The sequence below is a fragment of the Aethalodelphis obliquidens genome, unplaced genomic scaffold (assembly GCF_003676395.1).
Source record: "Aethalodelphis obliquidens isolate GAN/ISIS:26980383/991018 unplaced genomic scaffold, ASM367639v1 scaffold6, whole genome shotgun sequence".
Classification (NCBI taxonomy): domain Eukaryota; kingdom Metazoa; phylum Chordata; class Mammalia; order Artiodactyla; family Delphinidae; genus Aethalodelphis; species Aethalodelphis obliquidens.
Genome location: NW_020837950.1, coordinates 71,102,789 through 71,122,927, shown reverse-complemented (window position 1 = coordinate 71,122,927; position 20,139 = coordinate 71,102,789).

The window sequence follows — 20,139 nt, the reverse complement described above, 5'->3', positions numbered from 1 at the left end:
AAGACTAGAAAACAGCAGTGAGTACAGTCACCACATAACAAGGAGCAGAAGAGTGTGATGGGGATAGTGCAGGGCCATGAAGGGCTTCCCAAGCTTTGCTTCATCTACAGGGACTAACATGTAAAATTTCTTTCACGTCTCCTGTTTTATCATAGAAATCAGTGCAGTTTGGCCCTCTACACCATAACGTTTGTCTTAAGTAAATTTGTTTTATTCCTAAATCATGGAGTGAAATGTGTACACATAAAAGATGTGCTGAATTTATTGTGTGGCTTCAGAGAATCTCCTGGCACGTTGCTGAGGGTCAAACTCGCGTGCTGAGTGAGCCGGGTTAGTATGGGCGCTGGACAGTACACGGGCTCTGGAATGAGATAGAGCAGGGGTGGAGTTCCAGCTCTAACGTGTAGAAGCTGCATGACATCGGGCAGTTATTTAACCAGCCTGAGCTTCAGTTCCCTCAACTATGGAATGGTTTTAACAATGCCTGTCTCAGAATGGCTACGCATCCTCCCCTTCTTCTTAAGCGACAGAACCCTGAGTTTTGGCAAGACGTGGTGCCGAAACCCGGCAACTCACATTGGGACTTGAACCCAGGTTCTTTTTTTTTTTTTTTTAATAGATCTTTATTGGAGTGTAATTGCTTCGCAATACTGTGTTAATTTCTGTTGTACACCAAAGTGAATCAGCCATATGTGTACACATGTCCCCATATCTCCTCCCTCTTGCGTCTCCCTTCCACCCTCCCTATCCCACCCCTCTAGGTGGTCACAAGGCACCGAGCTGATCTCCCTGTGCTATGCGGCTGCTTCCCACTAGCTAGCTATTTTACATTCAGTAGTGTATATATGTTGATGCTACTCTCACTTCACTCCAGCTTCCCCCTCCCACCCCATGTCCTCCAGTCCATTCCCTATGTCTACATCAAAAAAACAAACAATCCAATTAAAAAATGGGTGGAAGACCTAAACAGACATTTCACCAAGGAAGACATACAGATGGCCAAGAAGCACATGAAAAGATGCTCAACATCACTAATTATTAGAGAAATGCAAGTCAAAACTACAATGAGGTGTCACCTCACGCCAGTCAGAACGGCCATCATCAAAAACTCTAGAAAAAATAAATGCTGGAAAGGGTGTGGTGAAAAGGGAACCCTCCTGCACTGTTGGTGGGAATGTAAATTGATACAGCCACTATGGAGAACAGTATGGAGGTTCCTTAAAAAACTGAAAATAGACCCAGCAATCCCACTACTGGGCACATACCCTGAGAAAACCAAAATTCAAAAAGAGTCATGTACCACAATGTTCATTGCAGCACTATTTACAATAGCCAGGACATGGAAGCAACCTAAGTGTCCATCGACAGATGAACGAATAAAGAAGATGTGGAACCCAGGTTCTTTTAACTGAGATCACACACCTGGTCTCAGGACTTAATGAAACTCACTTTCTTGATGTCTCATTGCAGAAAGAATTCAGTGAGAGACAAAGTGATAGGTAAGAAGTGGATTTATTTAGAGAGAAACACACTTCACAGAGTGTGGGCCATCTCAGAAGGCAAGAGAGGCACCAGGATATGGGGTTGTCGGTTTTTATAGGGGTGGGTAATTGCATAGGCTAACGGGTGGGAGGAATATTCCAGCTATTTTGGGGACAGGGTGGGGATTTCCAGGAATTGGGCTACTGCCCACTTGTTGACCTTTTATGGTCGGCCTTGGAACTGTCATGGCGCCTGTGGGTATGTCATTTAGCGTGTTGATGTGCTACCATGAGCGTATACTGAGGCTCAAGGTCTAGTGGAAGTCTTATCCGCCATCTTGGGCCTAATTGATTCTAACCATTTATGTCGTGTTCTAAGGCTATGTCATTCTTTTAAAGGTTGTGCCCTGCCCCCTTCCCTCCTGTTTCACTACCATTTGGGTTCCCAGCTGCATAGCATTTCTCAGTCTCCCCAGGAGGTAGATAGAGCCAAGTGACTAAGTTTTCCAATGGAGTATGAGCCAGAAGGATGTGCTTCCAAGGATTGCTTCCAAGCCTTGTCCAAAAAGTATCCCATGTGCTTTCCTCCATGTTCAGTCTTCCCTCCTCTCAGGAGCTGAACTGGCCTTTACAGCGATGGCCAGAGTGACTTGGAAAGCAATGTACTAGTGATGGCGGAGACTCAGTTAGCCTGGATCCGTGAATGACTGTGAATCAGAGCCCTTGCCCACTTGCAGTTGGTGCTGAAAGCTCAGCCTCTGTGCACAGGTGCCGAATTGAATCTCAGAGACACAGTTTGGGGTGAAGTAGAAAAGAATAGCTTTATTGCTTTGCCAGGCAAAGGGGGAACACAAGAAGCTCATGCCCCTCAGTAACTGTTTGTTCCAACCTGCAAGGATTTGTTGAGCAGTTTTTTTTTTGTTTGTTTTTTTAAATTAATTAATTAATTAATTAATTTTTTTATTTTTGGCTGTGTTGGGTCTTCGTTTCTGTGCGAGGGCTTTCTCTAGTTGCGGCGAGCGGGGGCCGCTCTTCATCGCGGTGCACGGGCCTTTCACTGTCGCGGCCTCTCTCGTTGCGGGGCACAGGCTCGAGACACGCAGGCTCAGTAGTTGTGGCTCACGGGCCTAGTTGCTCTGCGGCATGTGGGATCTTCCCAGACCAGGGTTCGAACCCGTGTCCCCTGCATTGGCAGGCAGATTCTCAACCACTGCGCCACCAGGGAAGCCCTGTTGAGCAGTTTTATAGCAATGTTTCAAGGGCAGGGTTGCCGATAAGGATTAGGGTATGTGCAGGGCCTGCACTCCTTTAATCTGGCCTGAGGTGGTTTCTTGAAGAGCTTCTCCGGTTCCTTTAATCTGGAATGAAGAATGCTAACATCTTCCACTTGTTGGGGATTTTAGTTCTGTAAGGAGCTCAAAGATATCGTTATGTATATCCCTCCGCATGCTGCGGAGCAACTAAGCCTGTGCACCACAACTACTGAGCCTGCGCTCTAGAGCCCACGTGCCACAACTAGTGAGTCTGCATGCCACAACTACTGAAGCCTGCGTGCCTAGAGCACGTGCTCTGCAACAAGAGAAGCCACCGCAATGAGAAGCCCACGCACCGCAAGGAAGAGTAGCCCCCGCTCGCTGCAACTAGAGAAAGCCCGCGCACAGGAACGAAGACCCAACGCAGCCAAAAATAAATGAATGAATGAATCAATGAATGAATGTCTCTTCAGCTGGCAACTCCCAGGACTCAGACAGTGGGTTTATAATTTGTTCCAACTGCTAGGCTTTGTTTTTCTTCTGTCGCAGTAGAAATGCCTCTTATTAAATACCTGATTTCACGTAGAGTACAGTACCAACTTTGAGAGCCCAGCCCTATCACCACCTCCTGAAATGAGACACAGCCATTTCACTGAACTGACCTATTCTCAGGACTAACTTCTTCAAACAGGACATGGAGTCATGTATCAACCTAGCTTCTGGATGGTGAAACTTCCCTGGGAAGTTTCAAAGGGGGGACTGGAGTGGAACAGAATTTGCTGCCCCAAAATGTGTCTCTTTGGAATATTTTAAGCTGGTTGATTTCTAAGAAATAGCCGATCCGGGAAAAACTCTGAAAATCAAGTAGGAGTTACTCTTTTGTAAGAAAGATTTACATTTATAAGGGAAATCTCCAATTGTAAGGGCGGTTCCCTCACTATACCTGGGAGAGGAGGTTGACCAATTCTCTAGAATTGGAGAATTCTAGAAACTGTCATGAATGGAGAAGGCAATGACTTAAATCTGCATAACAACCTCACCCTTGTTTACTGTGCCTTTGCCTGTAACCCCTGTAACTGACTCTCCCCATCCTCAATGTCCTCTGTGGCCTTTTTTTTTTTTTTTTTTGCGGTACGCGGGCCTCTCCCGTTGCGGAGCACAGGCTCCGGACGCGCAGGCTCAGCGGCCATGGCTCACGGGCCCAGCCGCTCCGCGGCATGTGGGATCTTCCCGGACCGGGGCACGAACCCGTTTCCACTGCATCGGCAGGCGGACTTTCAACCACTGCACCACCAGGGAAGCCCTCCTCTGTGATCTTTACTGAGAATGGTATTTAAGGTGAGGGCTTCAGCCATCTTGGCGAGTGACTCAGTTTTCCTGGGTCTCTCCCATGTTATTAAAATTTTTGTTCGATTTTTCTACTGTTAATGTGTGTCATTCCAATTTAATTTTTAGACCAGCCAGAAGAACCTAAAAGCGTAAAGGAAAATTTCCTCCTCCCTGACAGAAGATAAGTGTTGTTTTAAAAGTAATATTGTTTTCTCTTTTTATCATAAGTAATACATGAATACAGTCTCACTTTAAGACATTAAATCATTCAAACAACGGAAGACCAGCCTCACTTTCAGCCCCTCCTGTAAGCACATAGGTTTGGGGGGGGTGGGTCCCCAGAGAAAGAGAACCAGGCATGACTTTCTTGACAGAGGAGAATCCATTTTTGCCCTAAGCCATTTTGTGATCTAAGCCCGGCCACGATGCTTGCCCTTGAAAAGGTCTCAGGAATCAGTGATCTCAAGGGAACAAAGGAATGAAGGAACAGAGAAAAGGCAGCCAAACACTAGAGCAGTGATAAAGCAGAGTCCTAGTTCCTCCTCGAGGGATTATACATAATAATAGATCTCTGAGTTCAGCAGGAACTAAGGTCCCCACCCAGGCAGAGGGTGGAAGGAGGAGGTTGATGACCCTCCTGACTTCAATCAACTCAACCTTGGACTCTGTTGACCTTTGCCCCATTTCTATGCTGCATTCTCCTCTGCTCAAGCTCATGAATATGCGTGGACCCTTAGCTTAAAACTTCCTCGGTTTGGGGCTTCATCGGGAGAGGCCACAACAGAGAGGCCCGCATACCGCAAAAAAAAAAAAACTTCCTCAATTTTGCTGTCCAGGGTGATGCTGCTTTGGGGAAGATCCCCCCCCCCCCCCGGTGTTCTCCTTATTTGCTGTAAATAATAATAAATGCTTCCTTCTCCCGATGTGTGGCTTGGACACCCACCAAGAGGCACAACCAGTTTTCGGGTAACATTCCTTCCAGCTAACTCTTACTAATAGTTTCCTTGGAAGGAGCCTACCTAAGGGCCCTGGGAGGAACTAGAGCTGCATCGCCTGGGCTGGCCCAACAGAAGGGAGAGGAGGTGCCTGAGAGGGGACGAGCCCTAGGCTTCTAGCTATAAAAGGATTGCTTTCCTGCTTTGGGGGAACAGTCATGTTTATTACGATGGTTAGTTATAAACATTCTTTCCCCTAGAGTATGCAGTGTTTGAGAAACATAGGTGAATTCCTCCTAATACTCATTATTTCTAGACTGGGTTTAACCACAGCTCCCTGGGTACAGCTCAAAAGAAGTTTCAATTTCTCAGCATCTCTGCATTCCAGTTATATCCTGGATTCCTGAGGATATGCTCTAGGTGGAGATTTTGCAAACACCTGGTCTTTTCTGTAGCACCTGAAAGATGTGGGTACAAGCCATTATGTGTTCTGTTTTCAAATGGTAAATCATCCTAGTTTTTTTTTTTTTTTTTTTGATTCTGGGGGTGGGACAGAGATACCTTGACTGTGTAATTCTTAGCACATTGAGTATTGAGTCTTTGCCTTTCTCTTTAGGAGTGAACATTAAACCATAAATTCTTGGATTGCAAGATGCTGTTTTTCCCACGAGATGGTATATATCGGGGAGCTCAGTCTCATGGCCACTACCTCTTTAGAGGAATCTTGTCCATTCCATGACGTTTATATCGAGCACCTCCATAATCCAGGCATAGATGTAGGTGCTGGGCATGTTACCCAAAACACTGGGTTTGCCTCTTCGTAGGTGTTGATTCAAAAGATACAACCAAGCCAAAGATTAGGAGAAGGAAAGGTTTATTATTTGTAGCAAATAAGGAGAACACCGCGGATCTTTCCCAAAGCAGTTTCCCCGAACAGCAAAACTGGAGAGTTTTTAAGCTAAGGATACATGCATATACATGAAGGGGCTTGAGCAGAGGAGAATTCAGCATAGAATTGGGGCAAAGGTCAACAGAGTACAAGCTTTAGTTGATTGAAGTCAGAAGGGTCAGAAAAGGTCACCATCACCATCCCTTAAGTTCTAGTTGATCGGGTGGTTGAGTGCTTGAGGGGGGTTTGAATTCTGCACAACAGCTCAAGAAAGTGCTTCAGGCTAATCTTTACAACTGAAACACAACTGGGAGTCTTTACAACTGATTTGGTATCTTTGCTATCCTTACTTCTCTTGCCTGATAACAGTTTGTTCTTTTGTTCCCTTAAGATCATTATTAAAAGATCTTTGATTACTGAGACCTGTTCCAGGGCAAGCATTGCACCAGGCTTAGATCGCAAAATGACTTAGGCCACAAATGGCTTCTCTTATGTCAAGGAAACCATACCTTGTGCTCTTTTCTCCCAGGACCCCCTACCCTATCTACTTACAGGCATACAACAGCGAATGAGACAGACAAGGGTACCGTTATGGAACTTACATTCTAGCTGAGAGAGAAGACAGATAATAGGCCAGCAAAATAAATAGGGTAGTTACACAGTGTGATCAATGCTATGAAGGAAGTAAATAAAACGATGTGATAGAGAGTAGAAATATCTGAACTGAGACTGAAGGATGAGAATGAGCACCCCACCGTGGGAAGGACGGGGGCAGGGAACTGCCAGGGTAATTGCCTTGAGGTGGGAAAATCATTTGATGACGTTCAGGTACAAAAGGAGCCAATGTGACAGGAGTCAGATCACAGCTGTCATATAAAGAGATTGGTTTTTTTGTTTTTGTTTTTGTTTTTTTTGCGGTACGCGGGCCTCTCACTGTTGTGGCCTCTCCCGTTGCGCAGCACAGGCTCCGGACGCGCAGGCTCAGCGGCCATGGCTCACGGGCCCAGCCGCTCCGCGGCATGTGGGATCTTCCTGGACGGCATGTGGGATCTTCCCAGACCAGGGCACGAACCCGTGTCCCCCGCATTGGCAGGCGGATCCTCAACCACTGTGCCACCAGGGACGCCCAAGAGATTTGTTTTTGTTGTTTACTTAAAGAAAAATGCACAACATAAGAGTTGCGAGTTTTGGGAATTCCTTGGTGGTCCACTGGTTAGGACTCCGCACTTTGACTACTGAGGGCCCGGCTCCACTCTCTGGTTGGGGAACTGAGACCCCACAAACCATGTGGCACGGCCAAAAATAAATTTTAAAAAGTTGTGAGTTTCAAATAAACAATCTAACCTTACACCTAAAGGAACTAGAGAAATAAGAACAAACAAAACCCAAAGTTAGTAGAAGGAAAGAAATCATAAAGATCAGAGCAGAAATAAATGAAATAGAAACTAAGAAAACAATAGCAAAGATCAATAAAACTAAAAGCTGTTTTTTTGAGAAGATAAACAAAACTGATAAACCTTTAGCCAGACTCATCAAGAAAAAGAGGGAGAGGACTCAAATCAATAAAATTAGAAATGAAAAAGGAGAAGTTACAACAGACACCACAGAAATACAAAGCATCCTAAGAGACTACTACAAGCAACTCTATGCTAACAAAATGGACAACCTGGAAGAAATGGACAAATTCTTAGAGAGGTATAACCTTCCAAGACTGAACCAGGAAGAAATAGAAAGTATGAACAGACCAATCACAAGTAATGAAATTGAAACTGTGATTAAAAATCTTCCAACAAACAAGAGTCCAGGACCAGAAGGCTTCACAGGTGAATTCTATCAAACATTTAGAGAAGAGCTAACACCCATCCTTCTCAAGCTCTTCCAAAAAATTGCAGAGGAAGGAACACTCCCAAACTCATTCTATGAGGCCACCATCACCCTGATACCAAAACCAGACAAAGATCCTATAAAGAAAGAAAATTACAGACCAATGTCACTGATGAATACAGATGCAAAAATCCTCAACAAAATACTAGCAAACAGAATCCAACAACACATTAAAGGTATCATATACCATGATTAACTGGGGTTTATCCCAGGGATGCAAGGATTCTTCAATATATGCAAATCAATCAATGTGATACACCATATTAACAAATTGAAGAAGAAAAACCATATGATCATCTCAGTAGATGCAGAAAAAGCTTTTGACAAAATTCAACACCCATTTATGATAAAAACTCTCCAAAAAGTGGGCATAGAGGGAACCTACCTCAACATAATAAAGGCCATGTATGACAAACCCACAGCAAACATCATTCTCAGTGGTGAAAAACTGAAAGCATTTCCTCTAAGATCAGGAACAGACAAGGATGTCCACTCTCACCACTATTATTCAGCATAGTTTTGGAAGTCCTAGCCATGGCAATCAGAGAAGAAAAAGAAATAAAAGGAATACAAATTGGAAAAGAAGAAGCAAAACTGTCATTGTTTGCAGATGACACGATACTATACATAGAGAATCCTAAAGATGCCACCAAAACTATTAGAGCTAATCAATGAATTTGGTAAAGTTGCAGGATACAAAATTAATGCACAGAAATCTCTTGCATTCCTATATACTAATGACAAAAGATCAGAAAGAGAAATTAAGGAAACAATCCCATTTACCATTGCAACAAAAAGAATAAAATGCCTAGGAATAAACCTACCTAAGGAGGTAAAAGACCTGTACCGAGAAAACTATAAGACACTGATGAAAGAAATCAAAGATGACACAAAGAGATGAAGAGATATACCATGTTCTTGAATTGGAAGAATCAATTTGTGAAAATGACTGTACTACTGAAAGCAATTTACAGATTCAGTGCAATCCCTATCAAATTACCAGTGGCATTTTTTTACAGAACTAGAACAAAAAAATCTTAAAATTTGTATGGAGACAAAAAAGACCCCCAATAGCCAAAGCAGCCTTGAGGGGAAAAAATGGAGCTGGAGGAATCAGACTCCCTGACTTCAGACTATGCTACAAAGCTACAGTAATCAAGACAATATGGTACTGGCACAAAAACAGAAATATAGATCAGTGGAACAGGATAGAAAGCCCAGAGATAAACCCATGCACCTATGACCAACTAATCTATGACAAAGGAGGCAAGGATATACAATGGAGAAAAGACAGCCTCTTCAATAAGTGGTGCTGGGAAAACTGGACAACTACATGTAAAAGAATGAAATTAGAACACTCCCTAACATCATACACAAAAATAAACTCAAAATGGATTAAAGACCTAAATGTAAGGCCAGGCATTATAAAACTCTTAGAGGAAAATATAGGAAGAACACTCTTTGACATAAATCACAGCAAGATCTTTTGTGATCCGTTTCCTAGAGTAATGGAAGTAAAAATAAACAAAAAACGAAAATAAACAAATGGGACCTAATGGAACTTCAAAGCAAAGGAAACTACAGTCAAGACAAAAAGACAACCCTCAGAATGGGAGAAAATATTTTCAAATGAATCAACAAACAAAGGATTAATCTCCAAAATATATAAACAGCTCATGCAGCTCAATATTAAAGAAACAAACAACCCAATCAAAAAATGGGCAGAAGACCTAAATAGACATTTCTCCAAAGAAGACATACAGATGGCCAAGAAGCATATGAAAAGATGCTCAATGTCACTAATCATTATAGAAATGCAAATGAAACCTACAATAAGCTATCACCTCACACCGTTTAGAATGGGCATCATCAGAAAATCTACGAACAATAAATGCTGGACAGGGTGTGGAGAAAAGGGAACCCTCTTGCACTGTTGGTGGGAATGTAAATTGATACAGCCACTATGGAGAACAGTATGGAGGTTCCTTAAAAAATAGAATTACCATATGACCCAGCAATCCCACTACTGGGCATATACCCAGAGGAAACCATAATTCAAAAAGAGTCATGTACCACAATGTTCATTGCAGCACTATTTACAATAACCAGGTCATGGAATCAACCTAAATGTCCATCGACAGATGAATAAAGAAGATGTGGTACATATATACAATGGAATATTACTCACCCATAAAAAGGAACAAAATTGGGTCATTTGTAGAGACATGGATGGATCCAGAGACTGTCATACAGAGTGAAGTAAGTCAGAAAGAGAAAAACAAATATCGTATATTAACGCATATATATGGAACCTAGAAAAATGGTACAGATGAACTGGTTTGCAGGGAAGAAGTAGAGACACAGATGTAGAGAACAAAGGTATGGACACCAAGGGGGAAAGGTGGCGGGGTGGTGGTGGTGGGATGAATTGGGAGATTGGGATTAACATGTATACACTAATATGTATAAAATAGATAACTAATAAGAACCTGCTGTGTAAAAAAGTAAATAAAATAAAATTGAATAATTCAAAAAAAATTCAATCCTTTAAAAAAAAAAAAAAGTTGTAAGTTTAAGTTTTATTCCAGGTCTTACTGAGGACTCTAGCCCGGGAGACAGCCACTCAGTAGCTCTGAGGAAGCTGATCAGAAAAGGTAGAGCGGGAGTCAGTTTATACATGATTTTTGGCTGGGAAATATGTGCAGTCAAGCACACCTCTTGGTAAAAGATTATTACTGTTTAGAAAAACCAGCTCTCTCCAGTTAATTATTTTAGCACTTTTCTATGTATGAGAAGGGGCAGGGGTCTGGATTCATTAAAATTGTTCCTGGGACTTCCCTGGTAGCGCAGAAGTTAAGAATCCACCTGCCAATGCAGGGTACACGGGTTCAAGCCCTGGTCCGGGAAGATCCGACATGCCACGGAGCCACTAAGCCCGTGTGCCACAACTACTGAGCCCATGTGCCACAACTACTGAAGCCCGCATGCCTAGAGCCCGTGCTCTGCAACAGAGTAGCCACCGCAGTGAGAAGCCTGCACACCACAACGAAGAGTAGCCCCACTTGCCCCAACTAGAGAAAGCCTGCGTGCAGCAATGAAGACCCAACGCAGCCAAAAAAAAAAAAAAAAAAAAATTAATTAATTAATTAATTTAAAAAAATTGTTCCTAAGGTATATCTCTAACTATCTAAAGGGGCTGCTTGTCCAGAGTACAGGGTAACTCATCATGTTATCATGAATTTCCTCTTTGTGTGCTGTTGGTCAGTGACTGCAGTGGGTTAGGACTTAATCCTTGTAGAACTGGGTGGTGAGCAATTCTCTGTGGTTTTTTTTTTAATTAATTTTTATTGGAGTATAGTTGCTTTACAATGTTGTGTTTCTACTGTAGCTCTGTGTTTACAATTTTATTCTAAGAACAATGGAAAGCTATTGGAGGGTAAGCAACAAAAACAACATCTGACTTACGTTCTTAAATATAAAATACATTTAAAAACATAAAATTAAAAAAATTTAAAAAAAACATAAAATATAAAACATAAAATAGCTGCTGGGTGGAGAAGGAGGTTCTACTATCTCCCCATGACCTCCTTGCTGTAGACAGATGGGTCCCATCAAAACAGCAGGAGTGGGAAACTGTGCCCTTTCAATTCCACTCCTCATAACCATGGGCATCTTTTCTTTCTGTGTCCCAGCACTGTGGAAAAGCCCCGTGTATGTGTGAAGAGAGTTGAGGCACTCCAGGAGAACTTAGGTTTTGGGGCCTCAAAGGTGGGATGAGTTTTTCTCTGAGCTCCTTTCCCAGACTTTGAGGTTCCCTGGGCTAAAGGAAAGTCCTAGCTTCTTAGGTGATGACTCAATCATCTGGCCACAGGACTTGTGTCACCAAGTCATATAGTCTCCAATAGGAACTGAAGAAATGTTACTTCATGATAATGAAAGTGACAGCGAATAATGAAATAGCAAAATAGTGGATGAAATTACCAAAAAAAAAAAAAAGAAAGCAAAAAAATCAGCAAGTAGTAGGAAGATGCTCTCTAAGGCTTTTGAACTAGAAAAGTATAAAGGGAATTAAAAAACACAGTCATTCCAGAAAACTTGATAGATTATTTTATTTTCTCAAACATAGTTTGATATATAAATGAACTTAAAGTAACTTTCTTTTCTGAAGTAAATTTGCAGCAGTGTAAGCAAAGTCTTCACGATGAGGATATGATTTATTCATGTTTCTCTAATGTGCCCTTGACTCTATCCAATTTATTCATGATATGACTTTCTATTTTATAAATCTCAAAATAAACAAGGATGGATTTAATCTTTTAAGGAACCCATGTTTTTTAGAGTATAGAAAACAGAAGTGGGATGTTAGCCATGTTTTCTTTATTTTTTTTTTTTAGTCATGTAATCTTTATTCTCTCTCTTTTTTTTTTCCTTTTAAGGAAAATAGATTGAGAGTCAATCCTTTTGTTATAAACTGATGAAGTGGGGACTTCCCTGATGGCGCAGTGGTTAAGAATCCAACTTCCAATGCAGGGGACGAGGGTTCAGTCCCTGGTTGGGGAATTAAGACCCCACATGCCTCGCGGCAACTAAGCCCACGTGCCGCAACTACTGAGCCCGCACACCACAACTAGAGAGAAGCCCGTGTGCCACAAGAAAGGATCCCACATGCCACAGTGAAGATCCCGCAGGCTGCAACTAAGACCCGATGCAGCCAAATCAATCAATCAATCAATCAAAATAAACTAATGAAGTAAAAATTCTTATATCTGTACGTATGTGTCTATATATATAGATACATACATCTATTTCCATTATCCCAAATTAGAAAACATGAAACTATTTCCACTGCTTTTGCATTTGGGACAGGCATTGAAGTTAGATCTTATTTTCCAGGTACTTCACTTAAACCTCCAGAGTATCTAATAAAACCATTTATTTAAAACCTACATCTTCTGGGCAGCTCCTAAAGAAGAAATACAAATGACAAAACAAAATAAAACGTATCAACTCCACCAGTAGTTAGAGAAAAGCAAACAATACCAACTACTACGAAAAAAAACCCCTGATTATTTCTCACATATCTTATTGATAAAGAGGGGGGAAAAAAGATAATACTCAGTGTTTGCAAAGTGATGGTGGGGTAATGTATTTTTTTAGGATGTGGTTTGACCGTATGTATCAGAATTTTATTGATTTTTTCATGTATAAGGAAATTCAGGTGTAGAAGCTATGTAACTTAGCTTGTTCAAGATACCTAGGTGGTAAATGGCAGGGTTAGGATTCAAATTCAGGTAGTCTGGCTCCTGTATTATTATTATTTTTTTGGCTGTGTGTGGCACGTGGGGTGCGGCATCTTAGTTTCCTGAACAGGGATCGAACCTGTGCCCCCTGCAGTGGAAGCGCAGAGTCTTAACCACTGGCCCACAAGGGAAGTCCCTGTATCACAATTTTAAATGAACGTACCAGCAATTCTCTTCAGAAATAATTCTAAGGAGTCAGTCACACATATGTGCTAAGTTTTATGCATAAGTATGTTCAGCACAGTATTATTTATTCGAATGAAACACTAGAGACAACCTAATCATTTGTCAGTATCAGATTGGGTTGAGAATATTATGATACATTCACACAATGGAATGCCTTGTGTTCAATTATATGGTCAATTATAAATGACAGCACAGATCTACACTGATACAGAAAGATTTTTTTTTTTGGCAGTATTGCACAGCATGTGGGATCTCAGTTCCCTGACCAGGGATTGAATCCTCGCCCCCTGTAGTGGAAGCACAGAGTCTGAACTATTGGACCACCAGGGAAGTGCAACACAGAAAGATTTATATCACATATTATTGAATGAAAGAGGTGATTACTAAAAAAAAAAAAAAAAAAAAAAAAAAAAGAGGTGGTGGTACTGATGGCATGCATAGTATAATTTCATTTATATAAAACTGCATGTTTAAAAAAAGCATGTTTGTGTGTGTGTGTGTGTGTGTATGTGCGCACGTGCGTGTGGATAGCCAATTCTAGATAGATGTCTGAAAGGATCTTCAGAAGAGTGCTAGCAGTATTTGGTTAGATTTACTTCCTTTTGGGTACTATTCTCTATTATGTGACTTCTTTTTTCTATGAGAATTTTTTTCTTTTTACTCTAAGAAAAACAATAAAGGTATTTTCTACTTTAGAACAAAAGTGAAATAGAGCAGCAAATTTAAAAATAAATAGGATTGGGACTTCCCTTGTGGTGCAGTGGTTAAGAATCTGCCTGCCAATGCAATGGACACGGGTTCAAGACCTGGTCCAGGAAGATCTCACATGCCGTGGAGCAACTAAGTCCGTGCGCCACAACTACTGAGACTGCTCTAGAGGCGGCCGTGAGCCACAACTACTGAAGCCCATGTGCCAAAACTACTGAAGCCCGTGCAACTAGAGCCCGTGCTCTGCAACAAGAGAAGCCACCGCAATGAGAAGCCCGCGCACCGCAACGAAGAGTAGCCCCTGCTCACTGCAACTAGAGAAAGCCCGCGCGCAGCAACGAAGACCCAACGCAGCCAAAAATAAATAAATAAATAAATTTTAAGAATACATAAATAAATAGGATAAAAAGAGAAAAATAGGTATAGTTCTACCCAAATAAAATTGATAACTTAGATGAAATGGACCATTCCTCAAAAAACGCAATCATAACTTACCCAATACGAAATAGATAATATGACTGCCCCTATAACTATTAAGGAAGTTGAATTTATAATTTAAGAATTCCCAAGAAAGAAAACCTCACGTCCAGATAGTTTCACTGGTGAATTCTATCAAACATTTGAAGAATAGTTAATACCATTTCCATGCAATTTCTTTCACAAAATAGAAGAGAAGGAAACATTTCACAATTCTTTTCAGGAAGCTAGTGTTACCTTACACCAGAACCATACAAAGGCAGTACAAAAAAGAAAACGACAGACTATATCCCTCATGAATATTGATGAAAAATTCCTTCACAGAATATTGGCAAATAGAATTCAGAAATATATACCAAGACTTATACACCATGACTAGGTGGAATTTATCCCAGAGTTGCAAGGCTGGTTCAATATTTGAAAATCAATCAAATTATTTACCATGTTCAAAGGCTAAAGAAGAAGAATCACATGATCGTATTAACTGGTGCAGAAAAGAGCATTGCAAAATTTAACACCTGTTCATGATAAAAATTCTCAGAAAAATAGGAATAGAGGAAAACTTTCTCAACTTAATAAAGAGCATCTACAAAAAAACCTATAGACAATGTTATATTTAATGGTGAAAAACTACGAGCTTTTAGTTTGCTAGGACTGCCATAATAAAGTATCACAGACTGGGTAACTTAAACAAAAGTTTATTTTCTTCCAGTTCTGGAGGCTGGAAGTGCAAAATCATGGTGTCCGCAGGGCGATTTCTTCGGAGCCTCTCTCCTTGGCTTGCAGATGGCTGTCTTGTTCTGGTGTCTGCACATGGTCTTTTTTCTATAAATCTGTGTCCTAATCTCTTTTTATAAAGACGCCAGCCATATTGGATTAGGGCCCACCCTGATGACCTCACTTTAACTTATTAACCTCTTTAAAGACTTTATCTCCAAATATAGTCATATTCTGAGGTACTGGGGGTAGGATGTCAAGATATGAATTTTCAGCCCATAACACCCCCTAAGATTAGGTACAAGGCAAAGATAGCCACTTTCATCACTCTAATTCAATTATAATTCTAGAAGTTACAGCCAGGGCAGTAGGGCAAGAAAGGGAAATAAATGGAATACAGATTCAAAGGAAGAAATAAGAGTGTCCCTATTGGCAGATAATGTGATTTTCTAGTTAGGAAATCCCAAGAAGTCTACAAAAAAACTGCTAGACCTAATAAGTGAGTTTAGCAAGGTCACAGGATACAAGATAAAAATACAAAACTCAATTGTATTTCTGTATACCAGCGAGGAACATGTAGACACTGAAATTAAAAATACAGTACCCTTTACAGTTGCTCAAAAAAAGAGAAATACCTAATTGTATATCTAACAAAACACGTATAGGACTTGTATGCTGAAAACTACACAAAACTGATGAAAGAAATCAAAGCAGACCTAAATAAATGGAAAGGCATATTTTGTTCTTTTCAGCAACGAAGACCCAACACAGCCAATAAATAAATAAATAAATAAATAAATAAATGTTCCTTAAAAAAAAAGAAATAGTAGCTTAAAAATCACAAGGAGATATCATTACATGCCTGTCAGAGTTGCTAAAAAAAAAAAAGTGGCAACACTAAATGTTGGCAAGGATGGGGAGAAACTGGATCTCTTATACATTGTTGGTGGGAATTTAAAATGTTACAGCCTTTCTGGAAAACAGTTTCTTACCAAACTAAACACGCAACTACCATACAACCCAGCATTTGCACTTCTGGGCATTTATCCCAGAGAAATGAAGACATGTACAAAAACCTGTACATGAATGTTTATAGCAGCTGCTTTAGTAATAGTCAAAATCTGGAAACAACCCAGATGTCCTTTGACAGGTAAATGATTATGTACTCCATACCATGGAGTACTACTTAGCAATAAAAAGAGAGAGCCATTGATACAACAACTGGATGAATCGCTAGATAATTAGATCCAAAAAGGTTACATACTGTATAATTCCATTTATATAACATTCTGTAATGACAATCTTATAGAAAAGGAGAATAGATGAATGGTTACCAAAGGAGGGAGGGAAGTAGATGTGGCTATAAAAAGCCACCAGGAGGGATCCTTGTGGCAGTGGAGCTGTTCTGGTGTTGCTGACTGACTGTATCGTTGTCAATATCCTGGTTGTGATGCTGTAGTATAGTTTTCCAAATTGTTATCACTGGGGGAAACTGGGTAAAGGCTACACAGGATCTCTCTATTATTTCTTTCCCGCTTCCTTCCTTCCTTCCTTCCTCCCTCCCTCCCTCCCTTCCTTCTTTAGTTTTTAGTATTTATGTATTAATTTATTTATTTGCCTGTGCCGGGTCTTAGTTGCCGCACGTGAAATCTTTACTTGAGGCATGTGAGATCTTTTAGTTGTGGCATGCAGGCTCTTAGTTGCGGCCTGCGGGATCTAGTTCCTTGACTAGGGATCGAACCCAGGCCCCCTGCATTGGGAGCTCAGAGTCTTCACCACTGGACCACCAGGGAGGTCCTTCTCTGTATTATTTCCTACAACTGCCTGTAAATTTACAATGCTCTCACAAAAAACGTTCAATTAAAAAGACGCAATCTGCTTGCGCAGTTCTCTGGCTCCGTTTCCTGGCCTTTGCCTTTAGCTGTTGGGAAGCCTTGTTCTTGTTCTTTTCCTGTGCCCCAGGAACTGTGTCAGTTCACTAGAAAGCGTTTCCAATGACGCCTCCAGATATGTCAAAGGGGCCTGCTGTTTGTCAGTCCGTATGGGAAAGCAGCACAAACATTTCCTTAGCCGATTTCGTGATTTTCAATGGTTAAAATTGGCAACAGGGACATTAGTGAATTACAACATGAATTCTCATGGGAGGAGCCTAGAGGAGAAATATCAGGGTTTGGAGCTCACTGTTATGATCCCTAAAGCTTGGGAGGAAGGGAGTGGGGAAGAGTTTATAAAACAACTCTACGGGGACCAGCAGCATTTTACAGCCTTGCTGTGACTTTCCCATCTTCTCCCGTTCCCTGCCTCCACCGGAGGCTACATCTGAGTTTAGATGGTTGCCCCCCAAAATTCATCTTTTCAGTTTGCTCTTGGATTGTTTCTTTGTAGACCCTGTCTTTTGTTTTTCTTTTCCTATCAGTCTTTGAATTTTTAAAGTTAAGGATTGTGTGTATATCTATCTCTATCTCATCAGTTTTTTTATCAGTTTAATTAAACACATAATTTTTTTCTTATTAGTTATCCATTTTATACATATTACTGTGTACATGTCAATCCCAATCTCCCAATTCATCCCCCCGCCCTAAATTCCCCCCCTTGGTGTCCATACGTTTGTTCTCTACTTCTGTGTCTCTATTTCTGCCCTGCAAACCAGTTCATCTGTACCATTTTCCTAGGTTCCGTATATATGTGTTAATATACAATATTTGTTTTTCTCTTTCTGACTCACTTCACTCTTTATGACAGTCTCTAGATCCATCCACATCTCTACAAATGACCTAATTTTGTTCCTTTTTATGGCCGAGTAGTATTCCATTGTATATATGTACCACATCTTCTTTATCCATTCATCTGTCGATGGGCATTTAGGTTGCTTCCATGACCTGGCTATTGTAAATAGTGCTGCAATGAACATTGTGGTACATGACTCTTTTTGAATTATAGTTTTCTCTGAGTACATGCCCAGTAGTGGGATTGCTGGGTCATATGGTAATTCTATTTTTTAAGGAACCTCCATACTGTTCTCCATAGTGGCTGTATCAATTTACATTCCCACCAACAGTGCAAGAGGGTTCCCTTTTCTCCACACCCTCTCCAGCACTTGTTGTTTGTAGATTTTCTGATGATGCCTATTCTAACTGGTGTGAGGTGACACTCATTGTAGTTTTGATTTGCATTTCTCTAATCATTAGTGATGTTGAGCAGCTTTTCATGTGCCTCTTGGCCATCTGTATGTCTTCTTTGGTGGAATGTCTGTTTAGGTCTTCTGCCCATTTTTTGATTGGGTTGTTTGTTTTTTTAAAAATTATCTCATCAGTTTTCATAAGCAAAAGGGGAAAAGGAACTCACGTTTATTGAGTGCCAGTATGTTGTGCTAAGCATTTTACATTTGTTATCTAATTCTCTCGGCGAGGTAGGTAACATTTCCCCCATTTTCTGGTTGAGGAAATTAAAGCTTGGACACGTTACATGACTCCTTCAAAGGTCAGACAACCGGTAAATGTCAGAGGCAGCATAACAACACAGGTCTACCTGGCTCCAGTGCCCTATCTATCTATCTATCCATCCATCCAACCATTCATCTATCCCAGACAGTAAAAATCTACATGTTATATATGCTGAACTGTCACTTTCACATGAATGGCATGTTAATCCTAAATTGATATATTAACTATATCCTCTAGGGTGGCAAAAAAGCAGGTTTCTAGCTCAGGTGAATGTTAATGAAGTGCCTTAGAGTCCGAAGTGGTCTCTGATGAGGAAGAGTTTCTACGGCCGAATGAAATTCCTCTGCTGATCTGCTCATGTCACTTACACTGATATGCTGTCGAGCATAGCGTTCTAGCACCGGAATAAGCTCAAGTTCAACCTTTCTTGTTTACAGATAAGGAAACTAAGTCCTAGAGTGGTTACTTTGCTTAACATTGCACAGTGCAAGAGTCAGGATTAGAACCCAGATCAAGTGTCTCCAATCCGGTGCTCTTCCTAGGTTAGCACGTTGCCATAGAAAGAATACTGGGTTTACTTTCCATGCTCCTACCTCTTTTAATGGGAAAAAGCCTAGCCTAGTGTTTAAGATCACATCCTCTGAAATTATCTGGCTCCACCTCCAGGATGTGTGACATGAAACAGACTATTAACTCCTCAAGACCCGTTTCCTCCTCTGTAAACTGGGATAAAAATAGTATCGGGACTTCCCTGGCAGTCCAGTGGTTAAGACTCCACGATTCCACTGCAGGGAGCACGGGTTCGATCCCTGGTCGGGGAACTAAAATCCCGCCTGCTGTGCGGTGGCGTGGCTAAAAAAACAAAAACAAAAATAAAAACAAAAAAAACCCTAATAGTACCAACCTCCTTGGAGTGTGAGAAGAAATTACTGCCCATAAGTGCTTAGAACAGAGCCTGGTACACAGTAAACACCTGATAAACTTTAACTAGTATTTAAACAAGGGGTTTGAGAGGATGCCATGAAGAGATGCCAGGTGTTTACTGAGATGATGACTTTCTAAGGTGTTGGAGCCAGGTGTCTACCTGTGTCATGCTGCCTCTGTCACGTGCTGGCTGTCTGACGTTTGGAGAAGTTACCTAACCTGACCAAGCTTTAATTTCCTCATCTAGAAAATGGGGGAAATAGTACCTGTTTTGCCGAGAGAATTAAATAGCAAATGTAAAATGCTTGGCACGAGGTACTGGCACTCAATAAACAGAAGTTCCTTTCCCCCCATTAAAAAAAATAAGTAAGTAATTTTTTGGCTGTGTTGGGTCTTCGTTGCTGCGCGCTGGCTTTCTCTAGTTGCGGCGAGCAGGGCTGCTTACTCTTCGTTGCGGTGCGTGGGCTTCTCATTGTGGTGGCTTCTCATTGCGGCGCACGGGCTCTAGGCGCGTGGACTTCAGCAGTTGTGGTGTGTGGGCTCAGTAGTTGTGGCTCGCGGGCTCTAGAGCGCAGGCTCAGTAGTCGTGGTGTACGGGCTTAGTTGCTCCGTG